Below are 22,929 nucleotides of genomic sequence, written 5' to 3' on the forward strand. Positions count from 1 at the left end.
CTGTCTTGGAAGCCTTGAATTAATTAGTAATGCGGGTCTGATTCAGGCAGCGGCAGAATCTGCGGCTGCATGCTTACATCAGCAAAGTCCCGTTTACTTATTCATCCCTTTTTTTCAGATATCACCGAAAACATCAGTCCCGTCAGTCTCCGCCTCATAAAACACTAATCTGCTCTCCGTGCATATCACTCGAGTGACTAGAGAGGAGGACGGGATGCTCATTCCCATGCAGCGCGCACGAACCGTCGCGCTCAATGTTCTGTCACCGCATAATTTTTCAAAGTCCTCTTGTGTTTCCATAATGTAATAAAACAACATCATAAAAACGCCGGCCTTATTCTTGTTCACTCTCGCTTTGATCTTTGTCCAGTAGGCCCGGCTTAGCGCCGCCCGAACACTGCTGCTCGGGAGAAATTGCTTTTTCCCCAGCCCGCTGAACGCGGTTGCCCCTCCACGGAGGAGCAAATAACGCGAAGATCAAAACGCTTAGCATTCAAATTAAAAAAATGTCTTCTGGGCGCTTATGACAGCCATACGAGACTCTAACTGATGTTCAAGACTCAGATGCGCGAGATCGGTGGTTTTTGAATGTGATTATTTCCGACTGCCTTCATTTCACGTCGTCACCTCATGCCCTGCTAAGTGCTAATGGCTGAGGTTTCATCTGAAGCCCCACTGATACAACAGTGCCGGTCTGATTTATGTCCCATGCATAAACTCATTAAAGTGCACTTCATCACATTGCCTGAACCCCTGCTGATAATATCCAAACAAAGTGGAGGTGGGAGTTCCTATCACAGGCCCATGCCTCAAGTTCGGAGATGAAAAATGGGGTCTTCCGACCGTGGAATAATATTACCAAGGATGACCTGCGACTGTCTTCATTTTTTTAAGCCTCAGTTTTTAAGCATGTATAAGATGCATTAGTCAATTTCCTCTTCTGTCTCTTGATCATACCTGGCAAGATAAGAAATTAACACAAGGCCCTGACCAGTCCTCATACCATTGTAATGGCCCATGGGTTTAATTCTTATAATTAGTGATTAGCATTATTATCTTACACACATGCCCCAGCAGCCATTCTCTGCGCTTTACACTTGATGTGATGTGATGTCTCTATGCTGTCAAATAGAATATGAGATCTTTCTGGTTTTCATGTTAGTTGCCCATTCTTTGGAGTGGCCATTTTGAAGCATGGACAATATTCAATATTCTGGCCTTTTAGTGTTTATCTACTTTAATAATAATTTATAAGTTGAGGATACAATCGTTTAATTGAGATAAAATGGCCATTTAAAACATAAATGCATAACATTTAATAGCTGGCTTCCATAACATATATTTTGCCACATTTGGCAACCTGGGTTACAGTATCAAGTGCAAAAAAAAACATGCAGGAGGCATAAATGTCATGTTTGGTGATCAATTTCTTTGGACGTGTGAACCGTCTTTTAGATAAAACATGGATTTTTCGCTGGTCCAGTTGGCGTGCCATTCGTTTTTTTGGACAGAGATTCGGTCATTTGATTAAACCGGGGCAGTTCCTTGACCTCTGACACTGCTGTCAGAGAAAATTAAAAGAGTGGATGGATGCTGCAATGACCTTTCATTTGCTGCAATATATTGATGATCATACCTGCCGTTGAGTCAATAGTCAATGATGCTGCGAGGCAATCTTGGAGGGGCAACACATAAATATCCTTTCCTCTTATTTTGTTAAATTTATGCTTTCGGCGCGACATGTACGACAGCAAAGAACCACAGCTTTTCGTTTCTTTTGTCTTCACTCTGCCTTCATTGTCACGTTTATTAAGGTTTGCAGTAAAATTGGTCCAGAGCAGCGTTGGATTTCGCAGCATCTCTCGTGCATTAAGGCTTCAATGAGGACTCCCCCTCCCTTTAATTAATAAACAATGATTGAAACCCGGTTGAGAGAGTACAGTGTCAAGTGATGCTACACTGACGCTTTGTATAATTAAGGATACAATTGAGCGACTGTAGAGTAGAATGGCACTCGGAAACGAACGTAAGTGTACTAATTAAAGGCTTTTTGAGCAGGGCTTGGCTGAGCTCAAGGTTAATGGAGGGAATTACGAGCAGTTATAAGATCTGCCGTATAAATGCATCATCCGTTTGTGACACAGTCACAAAAGCCGGATGAAAGCTCCTTTCCCATCGGCTAACTGCAGACATTTTAATCATAAACATAGAAGCACAAACAGACTATCGGCCCTTTTTCAATAAAAAAATTATGGAATCGTACATGAAGGCACATATTTTCTGCCCCAGATGTGCAACTGCAGTCTGGGAAAGATGAATACGGGGGTACGGGAGTGGGACAGGGCAGAGGAATGTCTCGTCTGCTTTGAGCAGGAGCAGGAAGGGAGGGGCATATTTTTTTTTAACGTCCCTCAGCCTGAAGTTGTGTTCATAAGAGAGCACTTTGCGGGGGCCCGGTAGTCTGTGATTGAGTTAGCAGTCGTCGTGCTCGGGCCCCGTCTCGCTGCAGCTTTATTGCAGTCGGCTCATGAGAGAGTGATAGGGAGCGGCTTTGTCATTGTCACCATCCTGCAGCATCTGTGGGGCTGATCGTCTAAATGATGTGTTAAAAAAAAAAAAAAAAGCCCGACCTGCGAATGTGATTAGAGTGGCCTGTAAGCCGCCACGTTTTTCGAGGCGTCCCGCGAAACACGCCTTGAATCCACAAGTGCCAGCTCTGCAGTGCCTGGCCATTAGCATGACTGAGGCAGCCGTGCGGCGCGCTCCCTCCGCCAGACTCTGGGGGCTTTTCCTTTCCCGGCGCCCTTGTGATTCTCGCGCCTCCTTATCTCTCTCTCCCCACCCAGCCCAACCTGTGCCCAGCCTGCATTATTTATGTCTGATCTCGGTCCTCTGTGCACGGCGTGTCCTTTAGCGTTGGGAGTGTGTGTCTGTGTGTGTGGGTGTGGAAGGGGGGGCTGCTGAACTCAATCTGAACTCGGGCCGGGTTCAACACCGGGCACAGGCCTCCGTGCTCGTTTCTGCACCCTCAGGGTAAAAGGGCATCACGAGCGCTGCAATAATTGAGAGTCACCGCCCCATGACAGTTAACAATCCCCCCAAACAACCCACAATGCACCCAAACCACGGACGATATTGATACTCTTGATCAATTTCCTCGGAGCTGTTCTCCCGTTTTCGCCAAACGCTCTCTGTTCCGCACAGATAGCATGCTTCCGAATGGGCTCCTCGGTGGAGTGATGTTGGCAAGGGCCCAGGGTCCTGAAAACGGGTTGATGGGAAAGCCCGGAGGTAAACAACCCCTGAGCGAAAGTTCTGAGGAATTAGCCGCTGGCTGGCAAATTTGCCGTATCTGCACTGGCCACAAAAGTTTGTGAGAAAAAAAAAAAAATGGAAAAAGTTTTTCATGGGTCATTTCAAACACTTAAACAATATTTAAACGACCACGTTTGTTTTTCAGAGGAGCAATTATGAGTTGTAATGGTTGTGATTTTGACCTAGCAAAGTGTGTTTGGAAGCCCATGCAGGGGGCCATTTTCTGATCGTAAAGAATGATATAAAAATGCCAGCTTTACGGGCAGTGTGATGCCTATCTGCTTAATTGGATTTAGTTAAATGCACTGACAGCCTGTATAGAGGGCATAGAGGACTGAGATGTGGCCACTTTATTAGGTACACCTGCCTTCTAGATCCGCTACCGTGCTGTACTGTAGATCAGCAGCTGACCAGTGATGTAGGGGGTAGAAGGTGCCCAACTCAACTTAATTCGAGTGTAATACTGTAATATTGATTATTCCATATCTGAATATTTCATGCAGATACATTTATCATGTTTTGTTCATGGCTGCCTATTCAAACCCTGTCTGATTCCTGATACAAATCGAAGGACCGTAAGACTGCAAGTCTTCTGGTAGAAAGGCCCTCTGGACTGGAAACCCCTGACACACCATCAGTTCTTGCCTTTGGTACACTTGTCGTGTGTGTATGTGGTCTAAACGGTATTAGATTGTCATTTTTATGTTGAGGTAAATGGAGGCTGCAGACCATGTCTTGGTTGTCTTGCTCTTTCTTTAGGAGTGAAGAAGATGAATACCCCCATGAAAGAATAGACCTATGGAAAATCAATCACGGGCTTTGTGAAATACGGTGCAATGCCAGGAACGAAAAGCGTTAGAGGTTGCTCGGCGAAACTAATTGCTTCTGAAGAAAATCAGATAATTTTAATTTCCATAGCCAATGTTTGACCGAGTCTTTTGAAGTGCTGCTGCTTTCATACAGAGATACTGTGTTATCTGCTCCACTACTGTTAGGTGTGTGTGTGTGTGTGTGTGTCTTCCATGAAGATTAAGGGTTGATAGAGACAATGTGCACACAAAGAGTTAGAACAGAACGAGCGCTTGAAGTGTATACATGCATGTGGCTATTAAAATGATCATTAATATTACTGAATATGTGGATAGGATCTCTGGACAAAGCAGGCTATTGAGCAATGCATGAGGTCCAGCATCGTGACTTTTGCCTCATGCAACTTGGATGCGTCTGCAGCCTTCACTGGCCTTTATGAATCCGTCCACCACGAGGCGTGTGGGTCTGGATTTATTTACTTATTTAGTTTGAAAGGAGCGACAGCAGCATGCCATCGCTAACCTTTTAATGAATACATAATTCCCATTTTAAACGAACTAACAGCAGTTAAGGGTGACTCATGCGGTTGGCCTTGGGCTTTTATTTGCGCACCCCGTTGTTCTGTGCACAATGAGATTAGTGCCAGCAAAGCGTCGAAGTGCGTAATGGCCCCCATGGACAAGATTGCTGTGGAAAAATGACTCATCAAAATACATGCACACCAATTGTGCTTTGGCTGTAAACCGGTTCCTTAGCGTTCCTGTCAAATCTGATGCAGGCTGGTTTGGATTCACATTTGAACTGTGGGGTCTTTTCTTTTTTTTTCCCTGAATTCAGATCCCTGAATTGAATCTAAATCAGCTGACACAGTTGTAGGGGATGTGGTGCCATATTTTGGGGGCAGCTGTGGCCTAGATGTTGAGGAAGCGGCCGCGTAATCAGAGGGTTGCCGGTTCGAATCACGATCCGCCAAGGTGCCACTGAGGTGCCACTGAGCAAATCACCGTCCCCACACACTGCTCCCCGGCCGCCTGTCATGGCTGCCCACTGCTCACCAAGGGTGATGGGTTAAATACAGAGGACACATTTCACTGTGTGCACCATGTGCTGTGCTGCTGTGTATCACATGTGACAATCACTTCACTTTCACTTTCATATTATGCCATCATTCAGCGCACCTACTCAGTAAACTGGCAAATCACGATTCGTAGTGACCAAATTGGTAATTTTCGTTTTTCCCCTTCACTTTTCATTGGTGACAACAATGTTCTTCCAGTCATGCTCTTACTGCTCTTTCTTTTATGGCTCTTTCTCTCTTTCTTTAAACATTGTAAAAACTGTAACTCATTTGCACACCTTCACCCTACCTGTTACACATATTTTATGTTAAAGACGTAAAAGTGTAATACTTGGTTATGTTTGCAATATTTGCATATTGGTTCATTGTTTACTTGCAACATTTGCAATACTGTGGTCTGTAGCAGTTGCAGAAAGCATTTCACTGCACATCATACCGTGTATGACTGTGTATGTGACAAATAAAATTTGAATTTGAATTTGAATTTGAATGTGGTGGTTCCAGAAGTATAAACTCCAGCATCAAGAGATCTGAAAAGCTGGGTGAAGGAATGGATGGATGGATGGATGGACAGACAACGTCACCTTGGAATACCAAATAAATGTGCAATTTGCCTTGATTTCTGTCTTTTCGTCCAAATAAAACATGAAAATTCTATTAGGTTGTGGGCATGTCAGAACTGGTACACAAACAAGCTGTAATGCGATTGATTGACTAGCAAGACTTCCTTGGGCTGTCAGATGATATTGAGCGGCTGTGCATGTGCACAAATGTGAAGAATATATCAGCGGCTACTGAAGAGAGAGGACGGGAATAGGGTGAGGAATGGGGCCCGGCCAGGCGGCGTACAGTGCTAAGGGTGGATATAATAAATGGCGTGTCACAGGCTGGGGTAAGGTGCCCCTGGCCCCTGTCACCCTGTCCAGAGTCACAGGGCACGAGAGACAAGGCTTCCTCTGCCCTCGTGTCAGGTAGCCTACATCCATCATTCATGTTGATGTCCAGTTGTTTTTTTCTTTTGCCATTGGCCCCAGCAACTGTGTGTTTAAAGCCCTTTTGTATAAAAGGGCCACGTCTATTTGGGGGAAAAAGTGGAAAGAAAATAAATTGCAACCATTTTGGGATGATATTTCATTCCGGAAGACCATTGATGCAGTTTGCACAGCCTCAACGAGTGCCTGGGAAGTGGATGTTAAAAGGAATGGGCCAGAAACCAATTTACTCATCTGACCCGACTGTCCCGACTGTCGCGGTACGCATTGTGTTTCTGGTGGACTGTAGCGTGCTGGACCAATGAGTGACCGCCGTACTTAGTCTTTAACACTTGCTGCTCCTCCCCCAAGCCTGCCCTTGCTGATATCTGTAGATTTTGAGCGGACGAGTGGAGACAGAGGAGGTGGGCTTTATTCAGATAGTGCCGAGCTTGTCCCGCTTGATTCTAGTCCGCAACCTGTGCACTTGCTGGATGGTCAACCATCTGACAATCTGCGATTCAATTCCAGATTGTGCCAGTCAGTTGGTAGCACCCCAAGTAGGGTGCTAAAATGATGCAGCAGCATTATGATGTTTTCAGCACCTTTATATGAAAAATACTTAATGACAGCTGTCATAATAATGACAGCTAAACAATTCAAATGATGTAGTTTTACGGTTTCTGATAAATATGATGGAATTCATCGTGAGGAAATGTACAGTAATCCATTCAGAGATATTTTATGGGAGCATCTGAAATCAAGTAAGGTGATTTGGAAATAGAACCTTTCATGTCTTGATCTAATCAATCTGGGAATGCAGAACAAGGCCCACGTCTTTAAATGGCAGTGGCAACTTGATATAATTCCCTTGCAAGACCTCAAATGCTATTTTTACATACAGGTTTGGTCCCTTTACCCAAATAAAGACCACCGTTACTATGGAAGAGGTTCAAGGCCTGGCTACAACAATAAGATGAGTCACATGATCCAAATATATCCTCCCACAAGGTCAGTGGTGGCCTAGCGGTTAAGCAGCGGTCCCGTAATCAGGAGATTGGTTCCAATCCCGATCCGCCAAGGTGCCACTGAGGTGCCACTGAGCAAAGCACCGTCCCCACACACTGCTCCCCGGGCGCCTGTCATGGCTGCCCACTGCTCACTCAGGGTGATGGGTTAAATGCAGAGGACAAATTTCACTGTGTGCACTGTGTGCTGTGCTGCTGTGTATCACATGTGACAATCACTACACTTCATTATTATTAATTTGACAAGATTCTGACTCTGAACTGTTGATAAAGTGTTGGTTCAGATCCCTCCAAGTGAGCGGGATATGCCTCGTCTCATTCACAACGTAAGGATGAGTCACGTGATCCAAATATACAAGAACAAGGAGCTGTTCAAGAGGCCATGACCATAGTTGCAAACTTGCAGGAGAAAACTTTTCTTTTTTTCACAGTGTACTTATAGTACGGTACAGAATAGTCTGCCCTATCCTCCCACAATTTGACAAGATTCTGACTCTTGAACTGTTGATAAAGTGTTGGTTCAGTTCCCTCCAGGTGAGTGGGACATGCCTCGTCTCGTTTACAACTCAAATTCCAGCGGCATTTTTCACAAATGAACCAGTCCTTGCTGAAGTTCGAGTCCAAGGCAGACAGGAGACAATAACTGCACCTCAGAGACACTGGCAAAGAAGGCAAAGAAGGTCTCTGAGGATGGGCCAGACCTATAATTCCTTTTTAAATTATGACTTTTATTAAGGAATGATATTACGACATTTGGACCGATTTTTAAAGACTAATTAAAATACCTAATTTGGTGTATACCAGTATAGCATTTTTGTCAGTTGTTAATCAGCATTGCTTTCAATGCTTTCAGGCCAATGCAGTAAATCCACAGCGTTAAGACAGGACCTCTGACCCTTGCTATAGATTGTTAAATCAACCACTAGTTATTCCACAAAAGCCAAAAGTTCACTTGCTACCATCGTGCCACCGACTAAAGGCAGATGCATGGCTCTGGAGGCTGAATGGAAAAGCCCATCACGGTGGTCGGACATGGTGGAAAAAGAAACACGAATCACAGTGCAGGAAGCTTAATCCACGAGACACGACACCAATACAACGTCCGATGACAGAACAGGCAGAAACAGCGAAGCTTTAACATGTATACACAAGAGAAAGCGATGAGCAACCATGGTAACACCGGACGGACATGAAACTCTGGTCCGGATTTTGCCTTTCTGGGCTGGATCCTGACAGCATCATATAACCACACAAAATGTTACTTTTAGTTTAGCAAACAGCAAAACGTTGGTACTTGACAATCTGTTGCACGTAGGCTCATATAGTTAGCAAATGATACCTTATTAGCACAGTGGGGCATCTTTGTATTGTTTTTTTTTTGTTTTGTTTTTTTTGTAAAATGCATGTTTCAGTGCTGCGTTATGCTGTCCTCTGCACCAGATTGCAAATTATGAGGAGAGAGGCGAGTAATTTGTCCTGCTGAGAGAAAGCACGATCCTGACTGCCGCTTCTGCTGTGAAAATGTGCTTCTGAGATTGGACTGCATGTGTGTGTGTGTGTTTTAGTTTGTTTGTGTGTCTGTGCGCCATGCTGGACACATTTAAGTTAGAAAACAGAAGGGTATTTTATCGTGGGCTACTGAACTGCATTATTGGCGCCCACATTGAGCGTCCAGACGTTCCTGAGCCCATCATCTCCATCATTGTAATTGCTGGTCTGTTTACTTTGGAGGGTGCCAGGGTAGGTCCTTATTTGTCTCACAGCGGGGGACGGTTTTCTTTGGCTGGAGATTTCTAGTACACTGGATCTAATTCAGCTACCAGAAAGAACATCGGGTTGAGACTAATCCTACATTTGAGCAGCGAGATGGTCAAAATTAATGGAGGCAAGCTTTCTATCTGAGGTAGAAGGGAGCATGACAGATCATTTTCATGCAATGGCCACCACAGAATCCCAGCGTCAACACCAATGAGAATCAGTCGGATGGACAGTGGTTGGACTGTCCCACCTTCGATGCAATATCTTAGTGAAATACATTTTGTGACACTGCATATGTTTGTTGGCAACAAAATACTAGAATCCACACAATACCAGTGGGTGGAAGTAGCCTAGTGGGTAACACACTCTCCCATGAACAAGAAGACCCAGGTTCAAAACCCCCCCAGGGGGGACTGTCCCTGTAAACACCGATTGTAAGTCGCTCTGGATAAGGGCATCTGATAAATGCCGTAAAAAAAAAAAAAAAAAAAATACCAGTCAAAGGTTTGGACACATCTACTCTGTGGTGGTTGAGGGGAACACAATGTAAGATATGTTGAAGGATGTAAGAAACATATGGTTGAAGAGAGTTTATTCAGAGTTCAGAGTCTTTTTACCTCCATACCTGCTTTGAAATCTCATCCTCAAACGGCACTTCATGATATTTACAGTTACGGCATTTACCAGACGCCCTTATCCAGAGCGACTTACAATCAGTAGTTACAGGGACAGTCCCCCCTGGAGACACTCAGGGTTAAGTGTCTTGCTCAGGGACACAATGGTAGTAAGTGGGATTTGAACCCGGGTCTTCTGGTTCACAGGCGAGTGTGTTACCCACTAGGCTACTACCACACTGATATGATTGTTTACAGGTGGGAATGACAAGAAAGTGCTCAGAATAAACCTTCAGTACTTTTGGAAACCATCTCCGTTGTCTAACTTAAGGGGGTGTAGAAAAGCCAAGAACATGATATTTTTCCATCACAGCAAAACCTGCCTGTTTTGGGAAGACGTTTTTGCCTTATATTTTTATTACATAAGCTCACGTAATAGTTGTAATAGAAGTGTATTGTAACATATGGATATTATGATGGGAAATTCCAGGTCCATGAAGACCCCCCACGTTATCTCCAATCTGTAGCCTTCTGCTCACAAGAAGTATCATCAGGGTGCCAAAAGACCAACAAATTGCCTGAGGTGCTATGACGGGAAAGTCTTATTGGGGGGGTGACCACTGTATTTTCTGCTTGGAAATGACATCAAAAGACAATCTATGGTCTATGGCAACCTTTTGGGAGTAAAATTCTGAGTATAAAACAGTTTCTCTTGAAGGCTGCGGTCTCTTAATTTCCTTCTCCATCGGTGTCTTCTCCCCCTGCTTCTGGGCCTTTCTCTTTCCCCTCCAGGCCCAGTCTTCCTCTCTTGAGCTTGGCTCCTTGCTTTCTCTCTGATTTGCTTTTCTTTTAATTAGAGATTTTTCTGTAACATTGGTACAATTTTTACCTACAATATTTGCATGCAACTGCAATAGTAAATTACAAACAGTTCATTCTTGTTCTATTGGGCCATGCCACCGTATTGTCCAGGTAACATCAGATGAGTTCAAATACATTGCTAATAATTAATGGAGTCAGATTAACAAGGTCAACTCGGATGTCTTCCCCTTCTTCATCGCTGGATTCCGTATTCCGTTCTGCGTTGCTTTTTACTATGATGATTATACGCACATACGCACGTCAATTTAAAATGCTGACTGATTCTGAAATGCGAAGTCCACAAAATAATTGTTTGCATAAGGTATCCAACCTAAAACTGCTCAAGATGTACTAAATAGCATAGATTCTGGATGAACATGAGCACAAACCATTTGTTAAAGCAGATTTTTTAAAGCATATATATATGATCCCATGACCAGCCCATGGTCAGAACATTAACCAAATCCGATTTGTGTGATCCAGTCCCAAAACAAGGGTGACACGTTCACTTTATCACGGAATCATGTGGAATCAGGTGTGTAAACGTGTCTTCAGAGCCCTCAACTTGTGCCCATATCTGCCAAATTGGATCCTGATGTGAGGTCTACAAGGTCTCCCTGTCAGGTTCCCATTTCCCCAGCCCGCCTACTGCATCCCAGCATGTGTGAGACTTCCACTGTACTCCTTGTTACGCTTAATTTGTCCTGCATTGTCTATCGTATGTTTTACTCTGCAGTCAACACTGTGACCGTTGTCACGATGGATGTCAGACCCATCACACGCGTCAGTCTCTCCTTGAGCTGCAGAGATGTCTGATGAAGCATGGCCCCTTTGACAGATGCTTCAATCAAATGCGCTCCTGCACTAAATTCACCTTCCCTCAGAGCTGTGTTCTTCAACCTTCACCAGAACTTTGCAGAGACATGTCCATCCTACCATAATCCAGCCTGTCACTTGGGGTTTTCATTCTGTTTTTTAAGCACGATATGCTACACACTACACACATGTACTAAGATAATAAATCAACATTTTATTATATATATAATACATTTATAAAAAACATGTTTTTTTTTTACTTAAAAGGCTGGCTTCCAAGAAATCTGCAGAATTTTTATAATTAGCAAAAAAAAAATATAGGTGGAGAAGATAAATATGGCTAATAAGTACATTTACAGGAGTCGTTCAAGCCAAACAGTCTATGTTCTCTCTTTTCATCTTCAGGGAAGCTCAATTAACTGGACTAATAGTCCAAGTAAATAGATAAATGGCCTCCATTTGAATAAAAGTAACACTAAAGCAGGACCTTTTTAACATGCAAACTCGGTACCGATTTGCCTTGAAAAAAAAATTGAAGGCATAATTATACGTAATTAAATGCAACTCAAGTCCAGAACTGATGCTCAGTTGATGAAAAATCTGATTCTATTTAACAAGGTTGTCTTATATATAGCATTATGTGTCCCAGAATACTGCAAAAGAGATTGACAGAATCCTTTTTGAGACATTTACCGAACCTGTCTTTAGTATTACACTTGTAATAAACAGCACATCAAATGCATAACATGCAAATTTTTTTGCAAATGAGGTGGAAGAACAACAGCCCAGGCTAGCACTCCATCTAGCTTTGAGAAAACACTGGGACCACCCCGTGGATTAACACCCCAGGTGTGGATGAGCTTTGGCTTCGTGCTGTTTTATTCATGAATGAGAGAGTGCACATTTAAAGTGACTGCGGTGATGCAGCTGATTCAGGGAACACAGAGACAAAACTGGCAATTTGTTAGTCAATCGTTCCTTTGACTCCCATTGGCCGTAAGATGCGCGTAGTGACTGAATTAAAATCATTGCAAATTGAGATGGATTAGTGCAAACCGGAAGCAATAAATCTTCATCAAAATAACAAGAAACGCATGGAATGTGATGGATCTTAAACAAAACTAAAATAGACTGCATGACTACAGAAGGCATGAGCATCTATGTTATGATAAGAAGAGAATTACCTATCTAATCAGTTTTGGAAACTGTTGTGCTAGTGAGTAAATTATAATTTTTTTCATTGAAAAAAAAGTACTAATTAATTTAAATTAAGTAATAAACAATTAATAAAAAATAATACAAATTAAATAAATTAATAACAAAATAAATAATAATCACAGCAGTGAAACAAGGAAGAGTGGTTCCTCCAGGAACAAAACTGGGAACAGAAGTTACCCGCTCAGGTGCCTTGGCAATCTGATAAGGTCACCAGGTCGCCAGGGAAAGGGACCGTGGCCACTGTGACCCTATGCGAGGTTATTCGCGCATTGATGCATTCATGGATATTCTAATGATTTATTTATTTATTTTTTATCGCATATCTTTTCATTTCTGATATGGATAGGCGAGAACACTATGGTCATACTTGCAGGTAGTGCTCCGCATGGCAAGATGTTTACCAGGCATAGAGAGAAATGCTCCGCGTCCTTTCAGCGGTGCCTTGCCTTGAGGCAGCGGTGGCCTAGCGATTAAGGAGGCGGCCCCGTAATCAGAAGGTTGCCCCACACACTGCTCCCCGGGCGCCTGTCATGGCTGCCCACTGCTCACCAAGGGTGATGGGTTAAATGCAGAGGACACATTTCACTGTGTGCACCGTTTGCTGTGCTGCTGTGTATCACATGTGACAATCACTTCACTTTATCTGCTTCCAGTTTAATCTGTTCTGCATTGCCTTGAGAGACCGTTATCGAAGAGACCATATGTAAATAGAGTCTTCTTCTTTTTGAACTAGTTTTTTATTTTTTAATCTGCAGGGAGCAAGTCGCGTTGCACAAACACTAACTCAGACTGAAACAAGCACGCCCGGAACAGCACCGGAGGGGCCGCGCCGGGCTTTATCGTCAAGATCGCCCGCACAACTTGATTCCACTAAGCACTTGGCCAGAACAGATTAGATATACTTCATCAAAGGCAGCCCTAAACCGGGGGAGAAAGGGGCGGCGCCGCGCACACTTTATTTTATTTTTTTTTCCGGAATTTAAATGCGCCAAAGTGCCCAGGGTTATTTACCGCGTTTTACGCCGATGTTAAATGATGTGTTACATGATAAACAACGATGCAAATATGCGGAGTATCGTGTTTTTAATGTCTGCCACTGAAAACCGGGCCCTGCCCCGGGGGAGCACTCCTTTCCACTTCCTGTCATATCAAACTCATGGAAATGAAATTGTTGTGCGCGTAGCCTTTAATGTCACTTTTAGCGTGCTGCGCGTGTGGGTTTTTTTTTTTTTTATTCCCCCCGTTTCCTGGTTATGTACACAGTTTGCTCGAGTCCACGGTAAACATCTCGGCTGCAGCTACGACGGGAGGGAAACCAGGTTTGAGTGAAGGAACGAAAGGCTGTCCAAAAATTCTCTCTGTTCTCTTCTTCTTTTTTTTTGTCTATGCCCTCACTTTCTTCTGCCCCTGGCAGTTTTGACGCACACTGCATATTTGCCTACAGCCGCATCTAAAGGAAAAAGGCCGCAACAAACGTGAACACGGGAATATGTTTCTGATCGGACGTGACCAGTTCATTACTGTACGTCGCTGCACCCTGACAGATGCTGTGATTTGCTCATTAGCCTACGGGCCAGCAGATGGAGGAATAATGTGCCTCGCTGCACATCGCGGTGCCTGCCTTGTCTCGTTTCCTGTTCACGCTATAATCAACTACTTTTTATCAATTTTCTTTTTCCTAACTTTTGTGGAGAACAGTGACCCTTGGTAGAACGTTGGAAGGAAGTTGGCTGACTTATAGGTCTTATCTTTTGAGGCAAAAGATCCAAGGACATTTCATCACGTTTAGAGAATATTTAGATGAACTTGTAACCTTCTTCTTGTCTGACTTCTGTATTGAATCTACAACAGAGTGAATAAAATGATTGTATTCATAGTTGGGGGTTCTAGTGAACCAGAACTGATTTTTATCGATGGTAACATGGAAGCACGTAGTAAGTCGCTCTGGATAAGGGCGTCTGCCAAATGCCTTGAATGTAAATGTAAATGTAAATCACCAATAATCTCCACAAATGCGAATGCAAAAACGGCTGATTTCAAATTGCTATAATAGGTGTCGAATTTGGGGAGTGTTTGCTTATTTGAGACTCACTCGCTTTGACAAATTAAATTATTATTTTTTTTTTATATCCACAGACAACATCCCAAAAAACTGCCAAAGCTTTTTTTTTTTTTTAAGTCAATATGCCCAATCTGGCAACCCTTAATTTAAACTGTAGAATTCTGAAGCATTGTGATTGGCAAGCTAGTGAATCTGACATTCGGGAGTGTACCAAACACACATGACATGACGAAAGGAATAAATAAATTAGAATGAGAGAAGCTGTGTACAAGGGGGGGGACAAAGGGGAGACATACCAGACAGTCATATCTAATGTAAATATGGAAAGGAGGGCTATGTATGGTGTGAGGAGTTCGACTAGGAAGCGATCCTATTTAAAAATGTAATTTTTAATGACTTGGTTGTCATTTTCTTTGGTTTTCCTCTGGTGCCGTGTGGTTGATACCAGTTGATACCAGCCTCCTCATTAGCTACATAATGTAATTTCACAAACTCTACAGACAGATTAGGTCCTGTCTCAGCCAATCAGAATCTTAGAGGCTGCCACCAGAGGCGTGATCAGAGCATGTCTGTATGAAAGATCAAATCATATGCTTTCTGACCGGAGCAATGGTTTAACTCTTCCTCCCACCATCCACCGCTTCGGCTTCGGTGGCTAATAAGCGTTCGCTCTGTTCGCTGCGGTTTGTCTCGGCACAAAGCCCGCCCCGGTCCTTTGTGTTACGTGAGTGCTTTTGTATTTGGGCCCTCTCGTTGGACAAGAAAAGCTCTTCCCTCGTCTCAAGTGCTGGCGGAGCAGCGGTGAAATCTCATCGAGCGACTGAAAGAGTGAACACGTTCGCGCTGAAGCGTAATTGCCAGATTAAAAGAAGGGTATGCAAATGCTGAATAATACGGCATTAGCGGCACGAGAAGTGTGGCTCCTTTTGAGCTTACGTTTCATGTCAAATAAGGACATGAAAGGGCTTCTTCTCTTCGCGAGAGAATTGCAGCCCTTTTTATTTGCAATCGTTTTGGTGGCTAAAGGCAATTCTCGAACAAAAAAATCTCGTTTGGCGACTCGGTGACGTTTGCCGATTGAGGTCTGGTTCTGCTGCTGTGCTTTTGGGAGTTCTGGGTACGTGAGAGAATAATTTGGGGATGCCTCACACTTGGAGTAATGTGTGAAGCGTGTGAATAATGGGTCAACCCGGTGCGGACTACTCTACTGCTCGTTCACGTGAGTCTTCGTTGTCTGCTGTCTGGCACACAAGACGACGGGCTTCGTACTAGAGTAAGGGGTGGGGCAATGTAATGGTGTACCAGGGTTGGTGCAAGCCAGAAAAATGCATAAATATTCAAAAACACCAACTAAAATATTGATGTTTTTTAACGTGCTTTACAGTTATTGCTCGAAGATTGTTGGCCCGCATGGGCAGGCTTACATCACATGCACCATCTGGCCGTGCAGTTTTAAAGTGTGGGTGTGAGAGCAAGTGCTTAAAAAAATAGCTGAAATAGCTATAAATGACAGGACTGGGCGTTGGCTCGAGTGTAACGACAATCACCATATTTATGCTGCGGATTCCGAATATTACCGTCTGTGTTGCTGATTAAACTTGCGTGAGTTATGGACTTCGTGTTCAGCAAACATTTAACACATTTGAATACAAGCCATTGAACTATTTAATGAATTTACAGCGTTGATCCAAAAAAAAAAAAAAAACTTGGAAAGTGGTTCAATGGAAAAGGATAAATCTGTAGAATTAAGCTTGGATTGTGGGAAAAGGACCATATGAGGAAAAGAGATAAATCCCATCTTTCCAATCTTCAAAGCACCTGCAATCAAACACTTGAAAATAGGAGTAGGGGAGGGGGAAAAAAAAAGAAGAAAAAGGACGAAGTGAAGATAGGCCCGTCTGTCGAAAAAGGAAAAAGTGGAGGAAGGAGGAGAAGATGGCAGCCACGAGAGGCGTGCTTTTAATTGGCAGATAGCAGAGCGGTGTTGGGCCATGACGCTCTGGCGGGAAGCTCCCCAGGGCGTGAGGCTTGTGCGAGAGCGGCGGAAAGCTCATTAAGGAGGGAGCCGAGTGAAGCGCTGCCTTGTAGCCCCGCAAATCCAGCTAATTTCCTCTGCTCTACAAAGATAATGATAAGGTGGTTGGTAATGGGCACGGTCATTCAAACCAAATGCACAACATGCTAATGCTTCCTCTCTCTCTCTCTTTTTTTTTTTTTTTTGTCTTCCTTCTGGCCAGCGGGATGGAAGATGCAAGCAGACCAGATTGCTTGGGTTTATTACGGTATCAAAGTGTTTTAATACACTTTGGATCAAAGTAGAAGCAGATTTGGGCTCTTGTGAGGCTGTAATACTGTTCACGAAGACAGGCATTAAAATGTCTCCTTTTTTCCCAGCATGCCTTAAAAATAATAACAATTATGCCATCTCCTCTCCTCATGTTTGTGTGCGTGTGTCATCATGTTGGGCGCAGTGTTTGAAGAATTTTATTTTATTTTTTTAAGAAAAGACCCCTTAAAGTCACCTAAGCCTCAAAATTAGATGCAGGAGGAGCCTCATTTTAATTCGTCTCGCTCTCAAGTGCTTTTGAAACTTATGACAAGTTTAAAAGGTTAATAATATGAAAAAGAAATATGTGCGATGCCCTTGGGGCATTATGCATAGGCATTTATAAATATTTCAGCCACTGTACGACCGTATTAGCATAACCAAGAGGGATTCTGTCCACGTTGGCCCGTTGAAATGCAAGTCCGCTGGTACGTATGGTACGTAAATCCACTCCCCGCCAACGGTTTGCTTTGGAGACGCTCGCTCCGGGTTAATGTATGTGCGGTGCCGCGCCGCGCCGTAATGCCTCTTTGCAAAACTAATGAAGTCTGGGCTGCCTATTGGCCCCCGGGGGTGGAGGCCCGGCGAAGCCCCGACTGTGTGTTCAGGCATCCACTTCGGGGATTACGCCCTGGACGTCCCTGCGACCGAGCCTGCCCAGTCACACGCGGCGGCGCGCCCTCCATCCGGTTGCTCCAACATCAACAGCGGCGCGCCATGGCTCGACACCGACTGAGTTGCGATTCCGGCTACCCACTGACATAGTTGCATGCGAAAGAGTTCATTAAGACTAAGAACAGACGTCTTTTGGGATGCGAGGCTGCGCTTTCAATACTGCTCAATTATAGACGAAGGTTGTTTGACTTTACCTGGAAACACACACACACACACACACACACACACTGAGCTACCCTTTTTTTTCTTGAGCATGCTTTACAAGCCTTACAATCTTTACCTTTGCAGCACCTTCCCAAGTGCATTAGCACATTCTTATCATGTATGCATGTGGATAAGGAGGCTGAAAGCCTGAAATCTCAAACTATAACCACCTGAAGCCAAAATGAAAAGAACCACATCGCGGCACAAAGCTGACGCAAGTCGCACCTGGGAGAACCAAAGAGACGTGCGCTCGCGTCGGAACAATCCGGGAAAGACGAGCGGTGGCGGGCACCACAAGGTCGGGAGCGGGATCAAAATTAGCTGGTATTGAAGGTTCCGTCTTGAGTACTTTGTCGATACTCCAGCGGCAAGACTTTGAGAGCTGTTAAATTGACAAGGATGGGTGCTGAATTCCAAAAAAAACTCCGCTGGCTGAGGGGCACACGATCATCGTCTCTGCGGCCTGTACGTTCTCAGTTAAAAAAAAAAGCAATCCAAACGTGTTCAGCAAACGGAAAGGTCGGTAGTGGACGTTGGATTGAGGGTATTAAGACAGATGGCGGACGGGCTCGGCACACGACGAACTCACAATGACCGTTTTTTTTTTTTTTTTTTTTTGTCTCGACAGGTTAACAGGTTTCCAGATCCCGCCTCCCATCACAAGCACCGGCTCCGTCTTCTCCCTGCGCCTCACCAGCGACTTCGCCGTGAGCGCGCACGGCTTCAAAATGTACTACGAAGGTAGGCTGTTGCGAACGATCGCCGATGCTCGTCTCTCTTTTGCAGGTTCCAGGCCAAACGTGAAGACAGAACTCCCGTCCCCCCCCGGAGAACCACCCAGGCCACTGCAACTCTCCACGTTTATTAGCTTACTGCACTTATTGCCTTACAGTGAACGTCTGCTCCCCACTAAAGACCCTTTCCTGTCTTCATTAACTCCCCCTCGCCCCAATTCAATTACAGGCCGCAGGCTTGCCCCCAAGCGGGATCATATTCCTGTCATCAGACACATTCACTTCCAGTTAGAGGACGGTTCCTGCAGCACGCCTTTTTAAAATGCCGCGCATTTTCAAACTAATGGATAGTTCAGGACGCACATTAAAGCTGTAAGTGAGCGGATCTTCCGTTTGGTGGATACGACTGTTTAAAAAAATCCATTTTGTTAATCCATTTAAATGTATGCATATATAAATATAAATATATGTAAATGTTATATTTTTAGAATGATCTGGATTAGGGAAAAATATATAGCACACACTGAAAAGAGCATTCCTGAAAGCAACCAGTCACAGCATAGGTTAAACGTTTTTAAAAATCTAATTTCTTTGGCAACGCACCTTTAGTATCTGATGCAGAGTATGACCCCGCGTCTCGCTGCTCAATCATTACGCGCGCTGAGCAGGAAGACCAGAGCACCGTTGATACAATCTGACCAGACACTCGATCAATCATCAGAACGTGCGACACAATAACAAAAATGTCTGATGAGTATTAAACTGGTCATGGCATTTAACCACCAGACATGCAGCATTTGTTAACGCCCTTACACAGAGTGCCTTACGATCAGTAGTTACAGGGATTAAGTGTCTTGCTCAGGGACACAATGGTAGTAAAAAGTGTTTGACCCTGTGACCTACAGTCTAAGAAGAAATGGCATCCTCACAACATATTTGCATTAAACATGAAATTTGAATCTGGAGATAGAAGCAACGGCAGTGCTCTAAGACACACACACTTATGTGAACAATGTTTATGATTATACCGATTTTCCGTTTAAGTCAAATCAAATCTACACTGTGCTTTTTAGTGGATTGAAGATGTACGTACATGCAATAAGATTCAAGATTCAAGATTGGTTTCTTGTCAGTACAACAGTATGCACAGTATACCGCGTATTGAAATAATGTTTCACGCAGACCCCCCCATAGTGCAATCATGAAAGAAAAATATATATATACTTAACTATACTAACTAAAACTAAAGCTTAAATACTGTACAGGTTATCTCTACAGTCAGTAAAGTAAAACGTTTCTGTACATCGAACAGGTCGAACAGGACGTAACTGGACAACATCATGTAGGATGCTTGTAAGTGGATATGTTGGATATTTCAAACAGGACACAATAGACAAGACAAACAGAGCAGAGGTGTGCAAAAATCAGGGGCATAAGGCTGGAAGTGTAATAAAATGCACTGGATATACAGACAAACACAGTTTCCAATCCATGGGCTTAGCCAATGCATGAATAGAAAACCGACCCTAATTGTGTTGAGTATTTCAAGAGTTTTGTCCAGATCTAAATATTTTTGGCTCCACGGTGCACCATCTCTACCGGGGCTCCGTAACTTTCTTTGCAGCGTGCTGCCTGAGGGGGGGCGGTGGAAATGGCAGCTGTGCCCAGGCCCCCTTGACAAATCAAAGCACTGCTATGCTTGTAGCCTGAAACCGAGACACATGATCCATGAACGTTCAAACACACAAGTGCAGGCCTGTAAAAAAACGATGCGGTCCCTGGGAAGATGTTTGGCTATGCGCAATTAAGCCTCCCCTCTTTTCACAGTCCGATAAAATGTATAATGATGATGCGTGCTTTCCTTAAACTGTGATTTTACTTAATGGTTTGTAGCTTTTTTTTTTTTTATGTGTCCCTTGTGCCGGGGGTTAGATTAATTGCCTCACACTCATCCGGCAGCTAATCCTAGGCAAGGGTGCAATGATACTAGGTTATCTGCCCACTTAATATACAGTACAGGCCAAACGTTTGGACACACCTTCTCATTTAATGCGTTTTCTTTGCTTTCATGACCATTTACGTTGGTACATTCTCACTGAAGGCATCAAAACTACGAATGAACACGTGTAGTTCTGTACTTAACAAAAAAGGTGAAATAACTGAAAACATTTTTTATATTCTAAATAGCCACCCATTGCTCTGAATACTGCTTTATACACTCTTGGCATTCCGTCAATGAGCTTCAAGAGGTCGTCACCTGAAATGCTTCTCCAACAGTCTTGAAGGAGTTCCCAGAGGAGTTTAGCACTTGTTGGGGTCCAGCTCACCCCAAACCATCTGGATTGGGTTCAGGTCCGGTGACTGTGGAGGCCAAGTACATAACTCCACATGTGTTCATTCATAGTTTGAATGGCCATGAAAATAAAGAAAACACATTGAATGAGAAGGTGTGTCCTAACCTCTGGCCTGTAGTGTATAGCCAATGGGAAAAGGGCAAGGAGGACTAGTTAAAAGGGCGTAATGTATGTCGTGCTAGAAACGTACGAGGATGTGCCCGTATACCGCTCCCGACCGCGGTATGGATCCGTGTGAGGCCGAATTAGGCTGCAGTCACGTCTGGCGGGTTTACTTTGACTGCAAGGTGACTGACTGCACATTGATAAAGTTATCTTATTTATCTATTTAGCATGGGGGGGGTCGGTGCATGTTTGTTCTTATCCAGTAGCGCAACAGCATATTTCTTTGGGCAAACAGCTTGCTGTGTGTCTGCTTAAGCAAATGCCGTGGCACTTTGCATGCAGCATGTCCTCCTTAATGAGGCAGCCTCCACTGGCCACGCCATGCTTGGATGGCCATGCATATAGATTAGGACAAACTCTATGCACTTGTCCATTATTTTGCAATCATGAGGACATGCATGCGAGCACCGAGAGGTCTCTGTTGCGTGGGGGAACATTCCGGTGGCCGGCGCTCCAGTCCGGCGTCCTGGCACCACTACCTCACTGATAGGTATGAGAGAAGGCCATCTCATACCTATCAGCTTTTTTATTCGGTTAGAGCACATCATGTCAGTACAACACAACAGAATTAAAAATATTGCCATGTAGTTTTCACATCACAACTTGGGCGTTATCAGGAAATGTTTTTCTGTTAATAAATAGAACTTCATATGCTGGGAATTCATAAATATAATAGTTCCAATACCAGATTGTGGAGTCTGACCTTAAAAGTACAAAAGTGACAGAACAGCATTGACACAACTTCCATAATCTAGACATTGTGAAGTTTCAGTATTCAAGGAAGTTTAACTAAATGTGAAATATTTTAATAAAAAAAATAAAATATATTTGGTAACAAACTCAGAGTAGATGAAAACAGATATAAATCCCTCATTCAGCACATTAAATCTTTGCCAGGTAATATCGTTCTGCTGAGTTGCACATTACTTCATTGAACTTTACTTTTGTTGAAGAGCCATATGTGAAACTCTCATTTTAAAAATATCACGATTGGAATTTAATAAGGAGTCGTGGAGCCCTCGTAATCACATTGTGGTTCATCAGAAGCACCAAGCCAACCCTTCAGCACAGACGAGATCCTCTCTGCCTCATTTCGCAGCACATTTTTCTTCCACTTGTCAGCCTAGTCTCTTAATATCAACTACTCGACCTAGTGGGTGCAATAACAAGCTGATTACTCTTGAATTAACTAGCGGAGTGATGCTGGCATATAACATTCAAATCAGCGTGGATATGATTCCCCCCTTAAGTGTTGTTAAAACGGAGAAGAAATTAAGACATTTTACACCGTTAACATATTGCGAATCACAAAGGACAGGCGCTGTGGCAAAGTCATTGTAAATATGCCAGGGCGACATGAAGTGAGGGGGAAATAATAGTCCAGACACGCTGGTCCAGGTGAAATGATATGCTAACTCACGGCACAGGGAGGGAGGAATAATAGCTCCTTCAAGGGGTGCTCTTCAGCCGGAGTGTCTGGGCTGGTGGTAAAACACTGGGAGATAGAGGGGGTTTAGTGGAGGAGCAGCATGAGCTGTGCCTGTGCACGATGCCTTCTCACAGGAATGCCTTCCCGGCACAAAACAACAACGAACGACAAAAATAACGATGGTGACAATAATTATTGCAACACTTCACACAAACGAACTCCAGATTCCGATTTCTGTTCCTATTGAGACAGCGGTGATTTATACATTCATGTACAGGCTCCTTAATATGATGATCTGCTTGATCTTCTGAGTGTTCTGGGCTTATCGGATAACTCTGCATGCATCTTACAGGTTTATTATGACTGACTGAATATGCTACAAATCAACATGCAGCTACAGAGGAACAAGCTGTCACTTATGAGTGAGAAATAAGTCTTGCCCTTATGAAAAACAAAAATAGCCTAAAATGCATGTACGTGAGTAAAAATGGTTAGTCTATCGTTATTGTTG

At 43.7% G+C, this 22,929-nt stretch overlaps 1 pseudogene; it reads left to right on the top strand.

Annotated features, from left to right (window-relative positions):
* The window catches only part of LOC114770598 (CUB and sushi domain-containing protein 3-like), a 272,842-nt pseudogene that overhangs the window by 58,114 nt on the left and 191,799 nt on the right, over window positions 1–22,929 (top strand).

This window comes from Denticeps clupeoides, chromosome 20 (assembly GCF_900700375.1).
Source record: "Denticeps clupeoides chromosome 20, fDenClu1.1, whole genome shotgun sequence".
In the NCBI taxonomy this organism is placed as follows: domain Eukaryota; kingdom Metazoa; phylum Chordata; class Actinopteri; order Clupeiformes; family Denticipitidae; genus Denticeps; species Denticeps clupeoides.